The following is a 19,594-nucleotide window of genomic DNA, read 5'->3' as shown; positions in this document are numbered from 1 at the left end:
CTCGACCAGAGAAACACCAGCTCACTTCCACCCAAGTCCACCCTGCCCTCACAGGTCAGCACCTTCAGCACCATTTTTTATTGTTGTTGTTTTTTTTGTTTTAGCTTTCTTTGTTTGTTTTTTCTCTCACTCTTCCTTCCTTTCCCTTCTCCTGGCCAGCTGGCCCTGTGTGCAGTCCCTGCCACTTCTTGAAGGGCTGTGCAACACTGTTCAGACAGAGAACCACCAGCCAGGCCTCTCCAGTTCTATGCCAGCTTCACCAGCCAGGTCTCTAACCTACGTTTTTTTTTTTTCAGTTTCTTCTCCTTTTCTCTTCCTTCCTTTCCTTTCTCCTGCCCATTTAACCCTGTACACTGCCCCTGTCCCTTCTTAACAGGCAATGTTGCACTGCTTGGCTAGAGAGCCACTGGCACACTAACTCCCTAGGCCCATTCTGCCCCCAATAGCCAGCTCCTTTACTGCCATATTTTTTTTCTTTCTTTTCTCTCTCTCTTCCTCCCTTCCTTTCCTTTCTCCCATCCGTCTAGCCCTGAACACTGTCCCCCCTCTTCTCGGCAGGCTATGCTGAACCACTCAGTTAGGAAGCCTCTGGCACATGGCCTCCCTGGGTCTGAACCTCCCCCACAGATCAGCTCCCTCAGCACCATATTTTTTTTTCTTTATTATTCTCTTCCTTTTTCCTTCTCTCTCTCACCTAGGCCTTGTGCTGCCTCTACCTCTTCCTGAAGGGCCGTGTCACTACACCCAGTGAGAGAGACATCAGTGAACTACCACCCAATTCCAAGGCACCCCCAGTGTCCAACTGCCTCAGCACCATATTTATTTTTGTTGTTGTTGTACTTATATTATTGGGTTTTATTTTTTTGTTGTTTCTTCTCTCTCTTTCTCTTTTTCCCTTTCCTTTCTCCTGCTGACCTACACTGTACACCACCCACACCCCTTCATGACAGTCCAAGCTACACCACTCAGCTACAGGGCCACTGGCACATGGTCCCCCCCAGGTATGCCCTAGTCCATGCACCAAATCGTTCAACAACTCCATTTTACTTACTTTTTTTTGGTCTGTCTCTCTCTCTTCTTTCTGTCACACACTTAGCTCCACACATCGTATCCTCTCCCTTCTTTGTTGCCTATCTACACTGTGCATTGAGCACTGTGCACCTGACGGGCAGCAGCATATTCACCCAAACCTTGGGCCCTAACACATAAATGACTCCTCCCCTCCTAACTTCAGCTGCTGAATCTGCCCTGTCACACCATAGCTGAGAGACTGACCCTGCTGATGGCAAATTTAGGACAATTCCAGTAAAACAGAAATTAAGGAAATATGTAAAAACCAAACCAAAATTACAAGAATTATTAAAGGGACTCCAGTTAGAGGATCAACAACAGCAGACAACAACTTGAATCTAGGACACAGGGCAGCATCAGTCAGATAGCAACCTGGGTAATGAACTCTCAAGGGTACAACAAAACTAAAATATTTACAACATGGAACCAGAGTGGTCAATCTGTAAATGACAATATCAGAACAATAAAAAAGAGAACAAGCAGTGTACCTATAGAGCTTTCAAATGGAGAGGAAGCCAAGGCAATTCGAGTAATAAAAGACTGGTTTAAACTTAGGAAGGTAGGAGTAAATTTGAAGATAAACAGAAAGAAAGTTAAGAAATCTGCTCATAAAAATAAAGCAGAAAAACATGAAGTCTCAGTAAACACAAAATCTACAAAAACTAAAGAAAAAAAAATCCAGAAACAAAAGGAATTCAGCTCAGGACAGTAAGAGGAACAAAGAAAACATAAGCACCACAAAAAAAAAAAAAACCTGTAAAATGATACCAATAGAGGGGCGGGGCTGAGACGTCTGACTAGGTAGAAGCTACCTTGGATCCCCCTTGCAACAAAGACTCAGAAAAACCAGTGAATGATCGCATACATGACAATCTACAAACCCTGACCACCAAACACAGATCTAAAGAATTGACCTGAGTGACAGGCGAGTGAAAAACTGCACCCTGAAACAGCGACCACCTCTGGAACAGGGGACACGCTCCACAGCCTTGAGCCCTCGTGGTTCCCTGGTGTCAAGTGGTGGGGCGGATTGTGGGTTGCTGAGGTGGGGCAGGCACAGGACACAGCCCTAACCCCTAGGCCCCTGGGGTAACCTCGGTAGAGGCTCAGCCAGCCCAAGCAGGCTGCACGATGATGCGGCTAACGAGAGAACAAGCAACCCCGGGGAAGGAGCGATGGTTTTCGGAGCCTGCACCCAGCATCCCAGTCAGAAAACTTGGCGCCGGGCTTTGGACTGGGCACAGGGGAGCTGAGCACGGCTTCCTGAGGCGGCGCAAACACAGGATGCACCCCTATCCCCCTAAAGTGACCTTGAGGGAAGCCCAGCCAGCCTATGCACCCGACAGGAGGAAAAGTCACCGGGAGGCAATGACTGGTTTTGGAGCCTGGAGTGCAGTGTCCCAGCCAGGGAACCTCGGCGCTGGGCTTTGGACTGGGAGCGGAGGAGCTGAGCACGGTTTCTGAGACAGCACAAGCACAGGATTGGGGCCTGACACTCAGGGGCAATCTTGACCCACCCAGCACACATACACAGACTACACTCCCCTCAGGAATCTCAGATAAAACAGTCATCACCAAGCAAGATAAGTAACTTTGTCTATATTGCTGGGTGCTGCTTCTCCTATCTATCTGATCCCTCCCGTCTGTGCCCCAGGCAGCTTCATTAACATTGGAATTTCCTGGGCCAGTAAGCGAAGTGCTCCACAGTTTCTTTCTTTTTTTTTTTTCTTTTCCTAACCCATTCTCCTGGCCTGAGAGAAGCAGCTACTAAAAACCCAGGGACAAAAAAAATACTTCCCTGACTTGCCTAAAATGGAATAAAAATACAGAACCAGCTCCAACCAAGCATACGAGATCCACAGTCTTTAGCTTTCATCCCTACAGGGAACAAGGTGGCTATTATAACGCAAAGGTAATTCTGATAGAGATCTGACTGTAATTGTTTTAGCGGATCACTGGAAAGAAGTTTCCCAGGTCTGATATCTCTACCTATTAAACAGAGCCCTCACTGATCCACAACGGGGAACTGAGGGCTGAAGCTCCTCCCAAACCACCTAGCCACCTGCCAAAGGGGTCTGAGGGTACTGATACGTACCAGTCTTTAGAGGTACATGCATTGGGTGCCTAAGGTACAGCTGCAGAGCCTGCCCACCAAAGTGCTTTAGGAATAGAGACACACCTACCTTACCGGCACTGTGAGGGAAGGCTGTCAGCATCCTGCCCCCTGGACTGTGAGCTCCTGCTGCTACTAGGATCTAGTGCACACAACTATCACCACTACTCCTCTAAGTTAATAGGTGACAGTCTACACCACACACTTGGTGACCCAAAATCAGAACACTTAAGCTGAATCTACTTAAGAATAGTGAATGGGCTCTTAGGCTTATATAACCGGCAACAGCCCAAACCAGCTGCTAATAAGACATAAGTGATTCAAAGGCTACAACTATCAAGTTGATTGATTGTGGCATTTAGATCTTCCACGTCTTTTTTGAGCTTCTTTCTGGATGTCCCGTCCTTCACTGAAAGTGCTGTGTTGCAGTCTCCTACTATTATTGTGAAGCTGTCTATCTCACTTTTCAATGTTCATAGAGTTTGTTTTATGTATCTTGCAGCCCTGTAATCGGGTGCATACATATTTAATATGGTTATATCTTCTTGGTGTATTGTCCTTTTAATTATTATATAGTGTCCTTCCTTATCCTTTATGATGGATTTAACTTTAAAGTCTATTTTGTCAGAAATTAATATTGCCACTCCTGTTCTTTTTTGATTGTTGTTTGCTTGATATATATTTTTCCATTCTTTGAGTCTAATTTGTTTGTGTCTCTAAGTCTAAGTTGTGTCTCTTATAGGCAGCATATAGACAGATCTTGTATTTTAATCCATCTTGCCACTGTCTGTGTCTTTATTGGTGCAAGTAGTCCACTTACATTCAGGGCAATTATGGATAGGTATGAATTCAGTGCTATCATTTTGATGTCTTTTTTTTGTGTGTTGTTGACAGTTTGTTTTTCCCACTTAATTTTATGTGCTGAGTAGATTATCTTTACAAATTTTCCTTTCCTCATATTTGTTGTTGATTTTGTTTCTTCTGAGTCTCTATTTTTTTCTCTTATTTTATTTTGATGATTAGGATGGTTTGTCTCCTTTGTGGTTACCTTATTATTTACCTCTATTTTTCTTAATTTAAACCGAACTTTTATTTCTTTGTATTGCTGTATCTTCCTTTCCATCTGGAAGGTCTATGATTTCATTTCTTAGTCCCTCTTTATTATTTTAATACTGTCTTCTTTTATATAATAACATCGCTGTTAGCCTGTTTTGAGCTTTTTTTTTTTTAATAAATCTTTGTTTTTTTTTGCATTTCCCAGTCCGGGATGACTTCTGGTTGCTCTGCCCAGTGTTCTAGTCTTGGGTTGATATCTGATATTATTGATTTTCTAACCAAAGAACTCCCTTTAGTATTTCTTATAGTTTTGGTTTGGTTTTTATGAATTCCCTAAATTTGTGTTTATCTGGAAATGTCTTAACTTCGCCTTCACATTTAAGAGACAGTTTTGCTGGGTATAGGATTCTTGGCAGGCAATTTTTTTTGCCTTCAATTTTTTACATATGCCATTCCATTGCCTTCTTGCCTGTGTGGTTTCTGCTGAAGTAGTCCAAGCTTATTCTTATTGGCTTCCCTTTGTAGGTGACTTTACTTTTATCCCTCGCTGCTCTTAAAATTCTCCCTTTATCTTTGGTTTTTGCAAGTTTGTTTATAATATGTCTTGGTGAGTTTCTTTTAAGTTCTACCTTATGTGGAGTTCGATGAGCATCTTGGATAGATATATTCTCATCTTTCACAATATCAGGGAAGTTTTCTACCAACAAATCTTCAACAATTCTCTCTGTATTTTCTGTTCTCCCTCTCTGTTCTTGTAGTCCAATCGCTCGTAGGTTATTTCTCTTGATAGAGTCCCACATGATTCTTCGGGTTTCTTCATTTTTTGAAATTCTTTTATCTGGTTTTTCTTCAAATATATTAGTGCCAATGATTTATCTTCCAGTTCAGAAATTCTGCCTTATACTTGCTCAATTCTGCTCTTCTGACTTTCTATTGAGTTGCCTACTTCTGTAATTTTATTGTTAATCTTCTGATGGATTTTTCCAACTTATTTAACTTTTCATTATGTTCCTGAATAATCTTTCTAATTTTTTCAATTGCTTTATCTGTGTGTTCCTTGGCTTGTTCTGTGTATTATCTCTTTTCCTTCCTGATGTCTTGAAGGGTTCTGTACATTAAACTTTTGTATTCTGGCTCTAGTAATTCCAGGAATGCACTATCATCTAGAAGATGCCTGGGTTCTTTGTTTTGAGAGGCTGTTGAGATGATCATGGTCAATTTCTTTATGTGACTTGATATAGTCTGTTGTCTCCGAGCCATCTATAAGTTATTGCATTAGTTTATGCTTGCTTACTGTGTCATAGTTTCTTGCTTTGTTTTGTTTTGGTATACACCTATGGGTTGCTTGAGTGAGCTAGCTTGATTATTTTCACCTTTGGAGCTCAGGCATCCTGTCCCCGGCTGGCTAGAGCTGTTATCAGGTATATCAGTCTAGGAGTTCATTGTGTTTTTTTGTATGAATTCAGCTCAGGTTTCCAGGTAGCTGATCATCAAGTGTGTGATACAGGCTCTGTCCTGCAGTCTTAGAGGGGCAGGGGTGATTGGTGTATATACTGGTATCTGATTGCAGTAGGGGGTCACACTCTGAACAGGTAGTGAGCTGAGAACCAACCCCCAAATGTCTCTGAGGAAAGTGCATCCCTGTTCCCCAGAGCATGCAGGTGGGTGGGTTTTGCAGACGGACCATGGGCACCCAAAGTTTTTGGTTGTAAGGACTGGGAGGTACCAGTTATCTTTGTACCCCTGTCACAGGTGGCTGGGTGACCTGAGTGGAGCTACCAGTCCTTAGGCCCCTGATGTGGGTAGGTGAGGACCTTGTTTAATAGGCAAATCCATGTCAAACATCAAATACCCACCTCTTCACCACATAGCTGAAATGGTTGGAGTTGACAACAAGGGCCTTTTCTCCCGAAATAGGCCCACATATGTCCATGCAGAAGGGAAAGGTGCTCAAGTTCCATGGATGGTTTATGCCTGGACAGGAGCCATTTCTGTCCTAAGCTCCCTCGGTTAGTGGAGATGGCAAATTGTCTTTTTCCCCAACTGCTATTTTTTCCTTCCCCAAGGCCAGGAGGATGGCTCTAGGCCCTCAACAGGGACTATCTCAGGTCCAGGGAATTCAGCCGCTGAAGCTGGCATGGGGGTGTGGGGAGTGGTAAAATATATGCAAGTACTTAGTTTTGCCGAGAGCACCATTCTTCTCAGGTTCTGGAGGTATGAGTAGGCTGTGTGGCTGTCTGCTTCTTGCTGAGAAAACTGCGGCTGAATGCTAGTAGCAGCCCACCTCCGTGGCTATGGGAATGGTGCCTGAGGGCTCCACATGATTCAGGTCCGGTAACTCTTCTCTGCTTCTGAACAGTCTCTTCCTCCCCCTGCTCCTCAGTTTGTTTTCTATGCTTGCGTTTGTAGCTCAGAGCTCCCAGCTTGTCACAAATATACTCGTTTCCCTTTTTTTAATGGGTCTTTGTTGTAAAGAGGGTTCCCCAGAAGTCTCTGTCTATTCTGCCATCTCGGTTCTGCCTCTGAAGTGTTCAGTTTTTTTTTAAGGAAACTTCAGAACTTTTTAATGGCATATTATAATTTTTCAGCTGCTACCTTAAAATTTTCTCAATATGCAACAATATTACCCACAAGTTATGACAAATACGTTTCCTATGTTCTAAATTGTATTCTTTTCACATGTTTTTCTTGACTTACTGAATGGACCAGGACTTACAGAACAATGCTGAATAGTAAGATTGACAACTAAACACTGTTGACAGTTTCTTGACTTTTGTGATAATAAGTCATTAGGAAAAAGAGAACAAACCTTGGCAAAAATGTAAGTAATTCATACATGTGATTGAATAGGTCAATTAGTCTATATGTGTTTTTAGTGGAAAACACATATCTCCTTTTGACTGCAGCCTTATTTAATCATTTTAGTTTTTGTTTCTTCTGATGGTTGATCTCATCATACACTTCAGTTAAACAAATCATGATAACTTGCCTCACTTATATGTGTGTGTTTGTAAATGGAGAGAGAAATGAAAGGATAAACATGAGGTAATCAATGCCAGTCATTGTGTGGCGTGGTGCTGCTACAAGCTGGTCAGCCAGTGGAGGGAGGAAATTGGAGATAAGCCAAAAGAGTGGGTGTTTTTTTTTTTTTTTTAAAAAAAAGCATATTTGGTAGAATTATGATATCTCATTTATGTAAAAATAAATATCTGTATGTATGCTGCAATCATGGGCTCAAGTGCACCAAAAAACATGAGGATGGCACAAGACTGGGCAGTGATTCATTCTGTTGTGAATAAGGTCACTATGAGTCAAAACCAACTCGAAGGCACTTAACAACAACAATAACTACAAATATATTCACAAAGATAACATGTTATATGATATAATCATTACAGAGTTAAGGAAGATTACCAACAGATAGGTGAAAATTTAGGTAAATTTTGTTTATACTTTTTTGTATTCTCTAAATTATTACTTAGAATATGAGTTATTTATATAGTTGAAATAGGTGGAAAAGCAATTTTCAATGTAAAAAAAAAACATAAACTTGATAGTTGACATTTGACACTGTCACATTCTGATTTTTGCTATGTTAAACTGTATATAATTTTTTTCCCTATTAGATTTTAAGATCTTTGATAGTAGCTTCATTATCTTCTTAACATTCAGTAGAATGCCTGACATGGTATGTTATACATAGCAGATAAGCTGTCTGTTATTGGATAAATGAATACTGAGTAAGGTTGGCTAAATAAAGTTGAAAAAGATTCAAAAATCATTGCTTAGTGATTGAGTAGGAAAATAGGAATCTTAGGTGTTATCTCATGATCTTGACCAAATTATTTGCAATGGGCAAATTAGTTTTCCAATTCTTGAATAAACTTAGATTGTCAAAGTAGGAACTCATGTAAAACTAGAGAAGGTTCTGGATAGATCTGCTAAGAAAAGCTGATACACTATTACTAGAGGATCTTTTTTAACTTGTTTCTACCTATCTTGTCTAGAAATAAATTCTGAGATTGGGTTCTGCTCTTGTGTTGGAAGTCATTTTGTCTTTGTCTTTGGCACCAATATTTACCACTGCCTTGTATGTTCTTGGAATTACATTTTCTAGACTCCTCGTTTTAGGGTCCTTCATGTGAGTTATGTTCTGTCAGTGAGATGCACTGTTTTAGGATTCAGACAGCACAATAGAGAAAGAAATCCTATTATTCTTCATTTGCAGTAGTGGGAAGATGAATGGGCTTTAGCAGATATGAGGTTTCCTAAAGGCATGTGTCCTTTCCCATGACAACCACCTCAAGGCTGTGGAGTAGCTGTGAAGTTTGATGGCGGTATCCTACGATTTCCTGACATAAACAGCAATTTAAGCAACATTCTGATTTTTTCAAAAACAGGCAAATCTGAAATAGGTGATGACCATACTGGACTTTTGCTCTCCTAGCACACTGGAAAATGGTATTATAAGTAACTTATTATTGTCTGGATTTTTTTTCCTACTGAAACTTGAGTGATAGTGCCTCCAATAGCAATCACCTAATGGCCCTAGGAATTGCCAGAAAATGGATTAAAATATAGAAGTTATTTACTAATATCTTACATTAGAGCCCTCTTGATTACATGTTGTACATCTAAAGCTCCTTTGCTTCTAATTGTATTCCTGGTTTTAATCTCCCTTTCTCTACTTCATTGTTATACTTGTGATCTTGCTCAATGCATTTGCATTGATTTTTATTTCATCCTATCCTGACCCTTGCACCCTGCATGTCCTCAGTATTATTGACCTACTAATCTCTGAAAGCTTATCTTCTTTGGCCTAAGTTTTTTGATAATTTTTTTCAGGGTTTACTTTACCTTTGTTGATCTAGTTTATTCGCCAGTCATTTTGAGCCACTGCCATCCATAGCCTGGGATTCTAGACTTTTATAAGTAACAAATTTGCATTTTTAACCTACCTACACCAAATAAGAGTCAGCAGAAATCACCAAAATAAAACTTGAATTGGGCACAGAACAAAACACCTGAATGGATAATAAAGAGAAAAAGATGGTTAACCAGTTTAATAATGAGGGATTTTCCAATTAAATCAATGTGATCCATCTTCATATACTTTAAACTGGTAAAATTAATACCCAGTATACAAAAAACCCATTGCTGTGCAGTTGATTAGAACTCATAGGCATCCTATAGGACAGAGTAGAACAGCTGCATCAGGTTTTCAGTGAGCAACTGGTGGTTTTGAACCGCCAATCTTTTGGTCAGCAGCAGAACTCTCAACCACTATGCCACCAGGGCTCCACCCACCATAGGAGTGGTATCAAATCATTGATCACTTCACTTCTAATTTGCTTGGAGTTGGTATAACACCAACAGAATGGACTCTCTTGAACCAAGACTGATCTAGCTAATACTGTCATCCAAAATCCAAACTATCATTATTCTGTTAATACATTTGGGGGCCATGGGTGGGACTTCAGACCCAATGGACCCAAGATAAAATAACCTTTGTCAGTATTCTATTACTTGATCTCTATATACCTGTCATAGATTGAAATGTATCTCCAAAAAATATGTGTAGTAATTTGGCTAGGCCATGATTCCCAATATTGTGTGATTGTCTACCATTTTGCCATTTGATGTGATTTTCCTATGTGTTTTAAATCCTACCTCTATGATGTTGATAAAATGGGATTATCAGCAGTTATGTTAATGAGGCAGGACTCACTGTATAAGATTGGATCGTGTCTTGAGTCAATTTGTTTTGAGATATAAAAGAGAGTAGTGAGTAGAGAGATCTGGGGACCTCTTACCACAAAGTGCGCAGCTCCAGGAGCAGAATATGTACTTTGCAGCCAGGGTGCCTGCATGGAGAAGCTCTTAGACCAAAGGAAGATGGATGACAAGGACCTTCCTCCAGAGACAACAGAGAAAGGACGCATTCCCCTGGAACCTGTACACTGAATTTGGACTTCTAGCCTTCTAAATTGTAAGGGAATAAATTTCTATTTTTCAAAGCCATCCACTTTTGGTATTTGTGTTATAGTGGCACTGGATATCTAAGACAGAGTTTGCTACCAGGAGTGGGGTGATACTCTGATAAAAAAAAAAAAAAAAATTTTTTTTTTTTTTTTTTTTTTTTACCTAAAATGTAGAAGTAGTTTTGAAATTGTGACTGGAGAGAGGCTGGAAGAGTTTTAAAATGCCTAATAGTAAAAGCCTAGATTGCCTTGAAGAGACTGTTGGTAGAATTATGGACATCAGACAATTCTGGTGGCAACTCAGAAGGAAATAAAGGGAGCTGTCTCACTGGTGAAGATGCAGATGGCAAGAAACAGCATTAGAGAACCAGCAGCAGCAGAAACAGGAGACCAGTAAGAGACAGCACTGGAGCTGACCCATGGAGCTAGAGAGCTGAGTGGCAGAGCTCAGGAAGTTTCCTGGTGGGGTGGGGTGCCTCTGGCCACTTATTGGTAGCATTAGGATTGCTACCCATGTAGCAAGAGAGTTGAGTGCCTTCTGGCTAAATTATACTGGTGGAGAGGGGTGCCTCCAGACACTTTTTGGTGGAGCTACTGGGCTTTGGAACAATTGCCCCAAAGGGCAGATGCAGGCATCAGGCCTGAGGGCCCAGTGGCCAAGAAACTGGGAATCAGAAGCTGAAGAGACAAGATACACAGGAAGCGGAGCTGCCTCAGTCTCAAAGCCTATGGCCACAGCATCTGGGGTCTCAAAAGCGTGGAGCCACGGCCTCTGATATTCCTAAGGGTGGTGTCACCACTCAGATGGAGAATGATGTGCCTAAAGCCGAGGGAGCAGAGTTGCCGTTCCAGTGGGCCTGGAAGGGACAGCTGAAGCTCAGACCAGGGGCCTCCACTCAGAATCTGGAGACTGTGGCCAATACCTGCAGTCTGGAGGCAGGGCCGTTGTGTAAATTGTCTCAGAGAACAGTGGATTATTTTCAAAGGCTTCATGGCTAATGCAATGTGTTCTGCCGACTTGCTTGGTGCCTGTTATCCCTTCTTTCCCTCCAATTTCTCCAATTTTTAATAGAAATGTCTGGCTTGTGACTGTTTCACCATTGTACTTTGGAAGCAGATAGCTTTTATTCTAGATTTCACAGATGAAGAGAAATTTTTAGATTTTGGAGTTGGAATTGTTTTAAGACTTTTAGTATGATTTGTTGGGGTGAATGTGTTTTACATGTGACAAGGACATGAATTTGGGGGGGCCAAAGAGTGTAATGTCGTGGATTGAATTGTGTCTTCTAAAAATACGTGTATCAATTTGGCTAGGCCATGATTCCCAGTGTTGTATGTGAGTCCACCATTTTGTCATCTGATGTGATTTTCCTATGTGTTGTAAATCCTATCTCTATGATGTTGATGAGATGGGATTAGCAGCAGTTATGTTAATGAAACAGGACTCAATCTCCAAGATTGGAATGTGTTTGAGGCAATCTCTTTTAAGATATAAAAGAGAGAAATGAGTGGAGAGACATGGGGATCTCAAAGCACTGACAAGGCAGCAACAGGAGCGGAGCAGGTCTTTTGGATCCTGGGTTCCTGCATGGAGACGCTCCTAGACCAAGGGAAGATTGATGACAAAGACCTTCCTACAAAGCCAACAGAGACAGGAAGACTTCCTCTGCAGCTGGTGCCCTGAATATGGACTTCTAGCCCTTAGACTGTAAGGGAATAAATTTCTCTTTGTTAAAGCCATCCACTTATGATATTTCTGTTATAGTGATACTAGATAACTAAGATAATACCCTACTTTCACACACTTTGTTTTCTAAAGAAAGCCATGCCTCTCACACATCTGAATCTTACCTTGATGCAGTGTCCAAAGGCAAAACTTTTGGGATATCATACAAGAGAAAAATTTAAATATTGCCTGCTGTGACAGTTTTTTGAGTTATTGTCTCTCAGCTCCAAACTCAGCTTTATGTTATTGAAGCTACCAGCAATGGATCCATATATTGTTATATATACATTAATAGTATAGTAGTTTAATATAATTCTAATTACTCAATGAGTTCAATTGATCTAAATTATCCATTGCTTGTCTTAAAAATGACTGTTTTCAAAAATTTCTCCCCAGGTATGCTATGCATATAAATATAGGCATAGGTATAGTTATAGATGAAATGAGCCCTGGTGGTCCAACGGTAATGCACTTGGCTGCTAATCAAAAGGTTGGCAGCTTGAACCTTCCCAGCAGCTCCCCAGGGGAAAGACCTGATGATCTGTTCCCATTAAGATTACAGCCTAGAAAACCTTGAAAAACAGTCTGTAATATGGGGTCTCTATGAATCAAAATTAATACAAAGACTACTAAGAACAACAACAATAGGTATTTATAGAGATAAATATACAGAAATTCATATTAGGTGATTGCTACTTAAGTTCTATAGCCAGGATTCAACCACCAAGAAGGGAAAAAAATCAAGTAAACATTCCTGTTAAAAAATGTTGCTTTCAGTTGGCTTATTTTCCTCTGCTTATTCTGTACATTTTATACTAGTGTCCACAACAAAATTAAAGGAAAATTGATTGTCCATGCAAAAGACACTGAAAGGAGTAATTTAATGAGGCAAAATTATTGAAAAAAAGTATAAATTTAAGTGCAATTAAGAAAATACCCCAGCTTAAATTATGTTTAAAATAAACAAAAAATTCTTTGTAACTATGTTTACAACACTGAAAATGAGATGGCGGTTAGGCACCACTGCTAATTACCAGACACTTTAGAAATAAAAGCAGACCTCTGCTTCTAGGCAAGGTGGAAAAGTAGGAACTGGATGTACCCTTCCTCCTGAAACAGTCAAAACACTGGACCAAATGTATGAATCAATGTCTTTTGAGAAATTGAAAATAGGGCAACAAAGGACTATAAACCCTGAGAAACAGGAAACACGATTTGAATCTTGTAACAGCCCCAGTTTACTGCCTTGAGAGAATTCCTAGGCCATACTCAGGAAGAAAAACCCAGGCACAGTTTGGGGGACTCTCTGAATTAAGAAGATGGAACTGGTGGTCCAGGGAGACAAATACAAATAGAGAAAATTTCGAAGCCTACAGAAAGGATTCCCGGAGACTTTAACTGAGTAATAATATGTATTTGTAGGGGCAAATTACCTAGTAAGTAAGGTAAACACGGGCTTACTTATGCTTACGTACTAACCTGTAAGGTTTCTCATGTGAAATTGTTCATGACAGATTAGTAAATAGCACAAGTAAGCCTGTGTTTACGTTGCTTGCTGGACAATCTGTCCCCTTCAAGATTGCATTTGGAAAAGGGTCTTTGATTCAGTAGGAAGGTACTGTAGGATTGGTAGAGACTGATGCCAGGCATACCTAGAAGCCGAATCTTTGATGGTGAAAAAGTGGGAAATTGTTCACTACAGATGATCTGGTAAGCAAGTTAAGCACCATGCTTACTTTGTGTACTGTATAATCTGTCTCCGTGAATATGCATATGAGGAAACTACTGCAAGTTGGGGAAATTCCTTTGGAAGAATAGAGAATAGTGTCAGGGACACATACAGGGCTGGAGAAAGTGCCTATTCTCCTTAGCCAGATTGGAAAATGTCCTTATGCTCAGGCATTGTAGAGATTCCACAGAAGGGTTTGCCTCAATGATGGCTAATAATTTGCCCTAGACTGAGCACAAAATCTAAATGTAACAAACTGATACTGAGTAACTTAACTGTGTCCTAGAAAAAAACTTAAGAATATTTATAGAAATATGAAAGCATACAGTACCTGACAAAATTCACGACACCTGGCACCCAATCAAAAGTAATTACTCGTGGTAACACACAAAAGAATGAAATAATGAAAACAAAAATCAATCAATTAAAAACAACCTAGAACTGACACAGGTGTTGGAATTGCAGATAAAGATATTAAAACAATCATTATAACTGTATTTGATATACTCAAAAAGTGGAGACACAAAGAATATTTTTTAAAAATCCCAAATTGAATTTTTAGAGATGAAAACTACAATGCTTGAGATAAAAATATGCAGTTGAGTTTAATCATAAATTAGATATTGCAAAATAAAGATTAATATGTTGAAAACAGCAATAGATGCTATTCAAACACAATACTGAAAAAAAAAATGAACAATGTATCTGTGACCTATAGACAACTTCATGCCACCTAAGACAGATGTGACTGGAGTCTTTGAAGGAGAAGAGGAGCAGGAAAAATACTTAAGAAATAATGGCCAATCATTTTCCATATTTAATTAAAATTATAAATCCACAAAACCAAGAAACTCAATGAACGTAAAGTGGGAGTAAGAAAAATATCAGGGGGGGAAGAAAAAGACACCAAGGTGATTCATAATTGTACTGCTCACAATCAATGATAAAGAAAAAATAGTAGAAGCAGCCCAAGGCGGGGGAAGAAAAGACACATTATATACAGCAGAACAAAGATAAGGATGACAGCAGATTTCCGAGAAAAAATAGAGTACAACTCAAATGCTAATGATAATTGATGGATTTATTTTCCCTTAAGACCAGACTTTTTCTTACTGTTTTATTGTGAAATGTGTCTTTAATTTAAAGGAAGATTAGAAGTTCTATGTATTTCCAAAGCTTCCAGTAAAGGCTTTTCTTGGTTTGTCACTAGCCAGTTATTGTCCTTGTATTCTACGGCTTTATGCCCTCCAAAAATACCCTTTGTATTTAGATCTCTGTGTACGCAGTGTATTAAAGTCCAATTTTTCTTAAAATGAAGTCACAATGTCTTAGAAATAACATTAGTTATGTAGATTTTGATGTTTTATTCTCCCTGTTTCTCCACTTTTTGAATGTCAGAAATATTGTCGTAATTATTTGTACAATCTGGTACAACAGTGAATTTCCCAAAAGATGGTTTTTGAAAAAATATAAAGATGGCTAATGGCTATTCCATGATCTATGCCTTTGCAAACAAGTGGGAAAATATTGAACAATTCCAAAGAAGGCCAGACGAAATCGTGATAGCCACTTACCCCAAATGAGGTGAGTTTACTGGACTGACGAATGCAGGCTTGACTTCCTCTTTTGTTTCCTGGTGATGGACCCCTCTATAACCATCATCCTAAGGAAGGTAATTATTCAGTGCAGTCATCTACTTCTAGTATATTGAAGTGGGCATTTGGAACAAAGAAAAGGAGGCTCTGTAGAATTCAGTTTTAATTAGAATGTATTAAGATGGTGGACTTTCAATGGGTATTTTTTCCCACGGATTTGGATGATGGTTATAAAAAATGTTTCTTCTGCCACAGGTACCACCTGGATTAGTGAAATTGTGGACATGATTCTAAATGATGGAGATGTTGAAAAATGTAAGCAAGATTTTATTTCTGCTAACATTCCATGCATGAAGAAAGCAAGAAGTCATTAAAAAGGCAAGAAAGAAAGACCAAAATGCATGTCAGAAGGGGCTCTGAAACTTGGTCTTGAACATCACACAGCTAAAGCAAAAGGAAGAAATGATGAAGTAAAAGAACTTAACAGAAGACTTCAAAGAGTTGCTCCGGAAGACAAAGTAAAGTATTATAATGACATGTGCAAAGAGCTGGAGATAGAACCAAAAGGGAAGAACACGCTCAGCATTTCTCAAGCTGAAAGAGCTGAAGTAAAAATTCAAACCTTGTCAGCTCCTGTCTGGAGAAGAGATGAGAGGGCAGAGGGGGTCAGAAGCTGGCAGAATGGACACAAAAATAGAGAGTGGAGGGAAGGGTTGTGCTGTCTCTTTCGAGGGAGAGCAACTAGGAGTATATAGCAAGGTGTGTATAAGTTTTTGTATGAAAGACTGACTTGTTTTGTACGCTTTCACTTAAAGCACAATAAAAATTATATAAAAAAAAAATGTTGCTGATGAAATTTGTATGAATTTCCTACTTATAACTGCCTTAAAAGTAAGCTTTCCCCTCACCCTCGATGAGCAATCTTGGTGGCTGCATCCCTGACTGTCTTCTTTCCTTGTGCAACAAAATAAAAGTACCTTTCCACTCTGGCAAAAAGAAAAAAAAAAAAGCAAAATTCAACCTTGAGTTGCAATAGTGAAGGATTCTGTGGGGAAATATTAAACGATGCAGGAATCATCTGGAAAAGATGGATGAAATACACAGAGTCAATATACCAAAAAGAATTGGTGGGCTTCCAACCATTTCAAGAGATGTTAATGCCGGCCTTGTCGGGGTGAGATGGTATCACATTGTAGTTTTGATTTGCATTTCTCTAATGGCTAATTGTCTCAGTCATCTAGTGCTGATATAACAGAAATACCACAGGTGGATGGGTTTAAGAAAGAAGTTTATTCTCTCACAGTCCAGTAGGCTAGAAGTCTGAATTCAGGGTGCCAACTCCAGGGGAAGGCTTTCTCTCTGTTGGCTCTGGAGGAAGGTCCCTGACATCAGTTTTCCCTTGTTCTGGGAGCATTTCAGCACAGGGACCTCAGGTCCAAAGTACATGCTGTGCTCCTGGCACTGCTTTCTTGGCGGTATGAGGTTCCCATGTGCCTCTGCTCACTTCACTCTTTTATACCTCAAAATAGATTGGCTTAAGACTTACCTAATCTTGCAGACCTCATCAATATAACTGTTGCTAATCCATCTTATTACATCATAGTGATGAGATTTACAACACATAGGGAAATCACATCAGAAGGTAAAATGATAGACAATCACACAATCATTCAAGGGAATCATGACCTAGCCAAGCTGACAGATATTTTTGGGGGAGACTCTTCAACCCGTGACACTAATGATCATGAGCATTCCTCATGAATCTGATAGCCGCCTGAATGTCTTCTTTGAAGTGTCTCTTCACATCCTTTGCCCATTTTTAATTAGGTTATTTGTCTTTTTGTTGTTGAGTTTGTGCAGTGTCATGTAGATTTTAGAGATCAAATGCTGATGGGAATTGTCAAAGCCAAAATCTTTTTCCAAGTCTGTAGGTTGCCTTTTTACTCTTTTGGTGAGGTCTTTGGATGAGCACAGGTGTTTGATTTTTAGGTTCTACCACTTGTCTAGTTTCTCTTCTGGTGTTTGTGCATTGTTAGTAATGTTTTATATACTGTTTATGACATGTATTAGGGCTCCTAGCATTGTCCCTCTTTATTCTTCCATGATCCTTATACTTTTGGATTTTATATTTAGGTTTTTGATCCATTTTGAGTTAGCTTTTGTGCACAGCGTGAGGTATGGGTTTTGTTTCATTTTTTATTTTTGGTCTGTTTTGGGTGCTGTTTGCTTGATATATTTTTTTTCTATCCTTTGATCTTTAATATATTTATGTCTTTGTGTCTAAGGTGTGTCTCTTGTAGACAGCATATTGATGGGACATTTTTCTTTAATCCTTTCTGTCACGCTCTTTATATGGGTGCATTTAAGCAAATTATGTTTATTGTGATTATCAATATGTGTATGTTTGTTGTGGAGAGCTCTGGAGATGGTGGGGAAGGGCCTGGGGTCTGGGCTAATTCACCTTGGGGCCACAGGTGGCAGGGAGGAGGAGAAAGATGAGAAGGCGGGAGAAGGCAGGGGCAATAATGTGGGTTGGTACTGTTATTTCCGGCAGTCATGTTTGCTGGGATGAGACAGATGTAACTAGTGTTCACCAGAAGGGCAAGGGTTGTAGGAACATTCTCCTGGAGGAGTCTGAGCTCTTCCTTGAAGTGCAGCCAGTAAATGTGGTCTTACTTAGCCATGGATGTGTCTGCACTGTACCTTTTCTCCTACTGGGAGCTCTGTAGAGGTGCCCTTCCGTGTGCAGGATTCTTGGTTTTATTCTGAGACAACCATACTGAGACATGCCTCTTGGCCAGGAAAGTCCACTTTGTATCTGTATTTCTTCCGTGATATCTATCTGTTTCTTCTCCTCAGTGACTTCTGAACTAGTACTTTCTCCCTTCATTTGAGGTTCAGGATTCCTGGATTGACGTCTGTATCTGTTTTACTCGGTGATTTGGGTCTCTATTGCAGTGGAATTTCTGAGTGTGTCTGACTAGTCTGCCATCTTGGCTCCACCTCAAAAGCTGTGGGTTTTGAGTGGGACTCAGAACAAGACAAGGCTCTGCAACAGGTTCAGGTTGCCATGCAAGCTGTCCTGGCCCTTAGGTCACATGATCTGGCTGATCCAGTGGAAATTGATGTATTAGTGGCAGGTAGAGATACATTTTTTAGTTTTTCAGGCCACTATTGGTGAATCACAATGCAGACCCTTAGGATTTTGGAGCCAATCCCCGCCATCCTCTGCAGATAACTATTCTCGTTTTTCGAAATAGTTTTTGATTTGTTACAGTGCCTTAGGACAGCCTGAATGCCAAACCATGGGCCACCGTCACCACACTGTCTATTATGAACTGGGTGTTGTCTGACCCATGAACTCTCTATCATGAACTGGGTATTGTCTGACCCATGAAGTCATAAAGTCAGATGTGCACAGGAGCACTCCCTCATGAAATGGAAGTGGTATACATGAGATTGGGCTCGAGCAAGACCTGAAGGCACAAGTAAGTTGCATGAAGAAGTGGCTTAAATACCCATGGTCTCCATTCTTGTCACATTACCTTCCTCCCCCCATCCCCCAGTCTGCAAGTATGGCCTGATGGAGAGTTCATTATGATCAGTTGCCTGAGGAAGAAAAAACTTGTGCCTGGTTTACAGATAGTTCTACATGATATGGAAGCACCTCTCAAATATGGCTAGCGGCAGCGCTGCAGCCCGTATCTGGGACCTCCCTGAAGGACGGTGGTGAAGGGAAATCCTTCGAATAGAGAGAACTCCAAGTACTGCACCTGATTGTTCACTTGTCTTGGAAGGAGACATGGCCAGACATGAGATTGTGTATGGATTTCATGGGCGATGGCCAAAGATTAGTTGAATGGTTAGGGACTTGGAAAGAACATGATTGGAAAATTGGTGACAAAAAGGTATGGAGAAGAGATATTTGGATAGACCTCTCTGAAAGGGCCAAAGAAGTGAAAATATTTGTATCTTATGTGAATGCTCACTAAAGAGTCCCATTGGCAGAGGATGACTTTAACAATCAATTGGATTGGATCATGCCTTCTATGGAAACCAATTGTCCACTCTCCTCAGCCGCTCCTGTGATTCTCTGTAAGCTAATTAACAAGGTGATTATGGTGGCTGGGATGGAGATTATACATGGGCTCAGCAACAAGTATAACCACTCACCAAGACCAACTTGGCTACAGCCACTGCTAAGCCCCCAATCTACCAACAGCAAAAACCAACACTGAGTCCCTGATAAGGCACTATTTCTTGAGGCAATCACCCCACAACCTGGTAGTGTGTTGATTATATTAGACCTCTTCCATTTTGGAA

The sequence above is a fragment of the Loxodonta africana genome, chromosome 5 (genome assembly GCF_030014295.1).
Source record: "Loxodonta africana isolate mLoxAfr1 chromosome 5, mLoxAfr1.hap2, whole genome shotgun sequence".
Taxonomy (NCBI): domain Eukaryota; kingdom Metazoa; phylum Chordata; class Mammalia; order Proboscidea; family Elephantidae; genus Loxodonta; species Loxodonta africana.
This window is presented reverse-complemented; position numbering follows the sequence as displayed.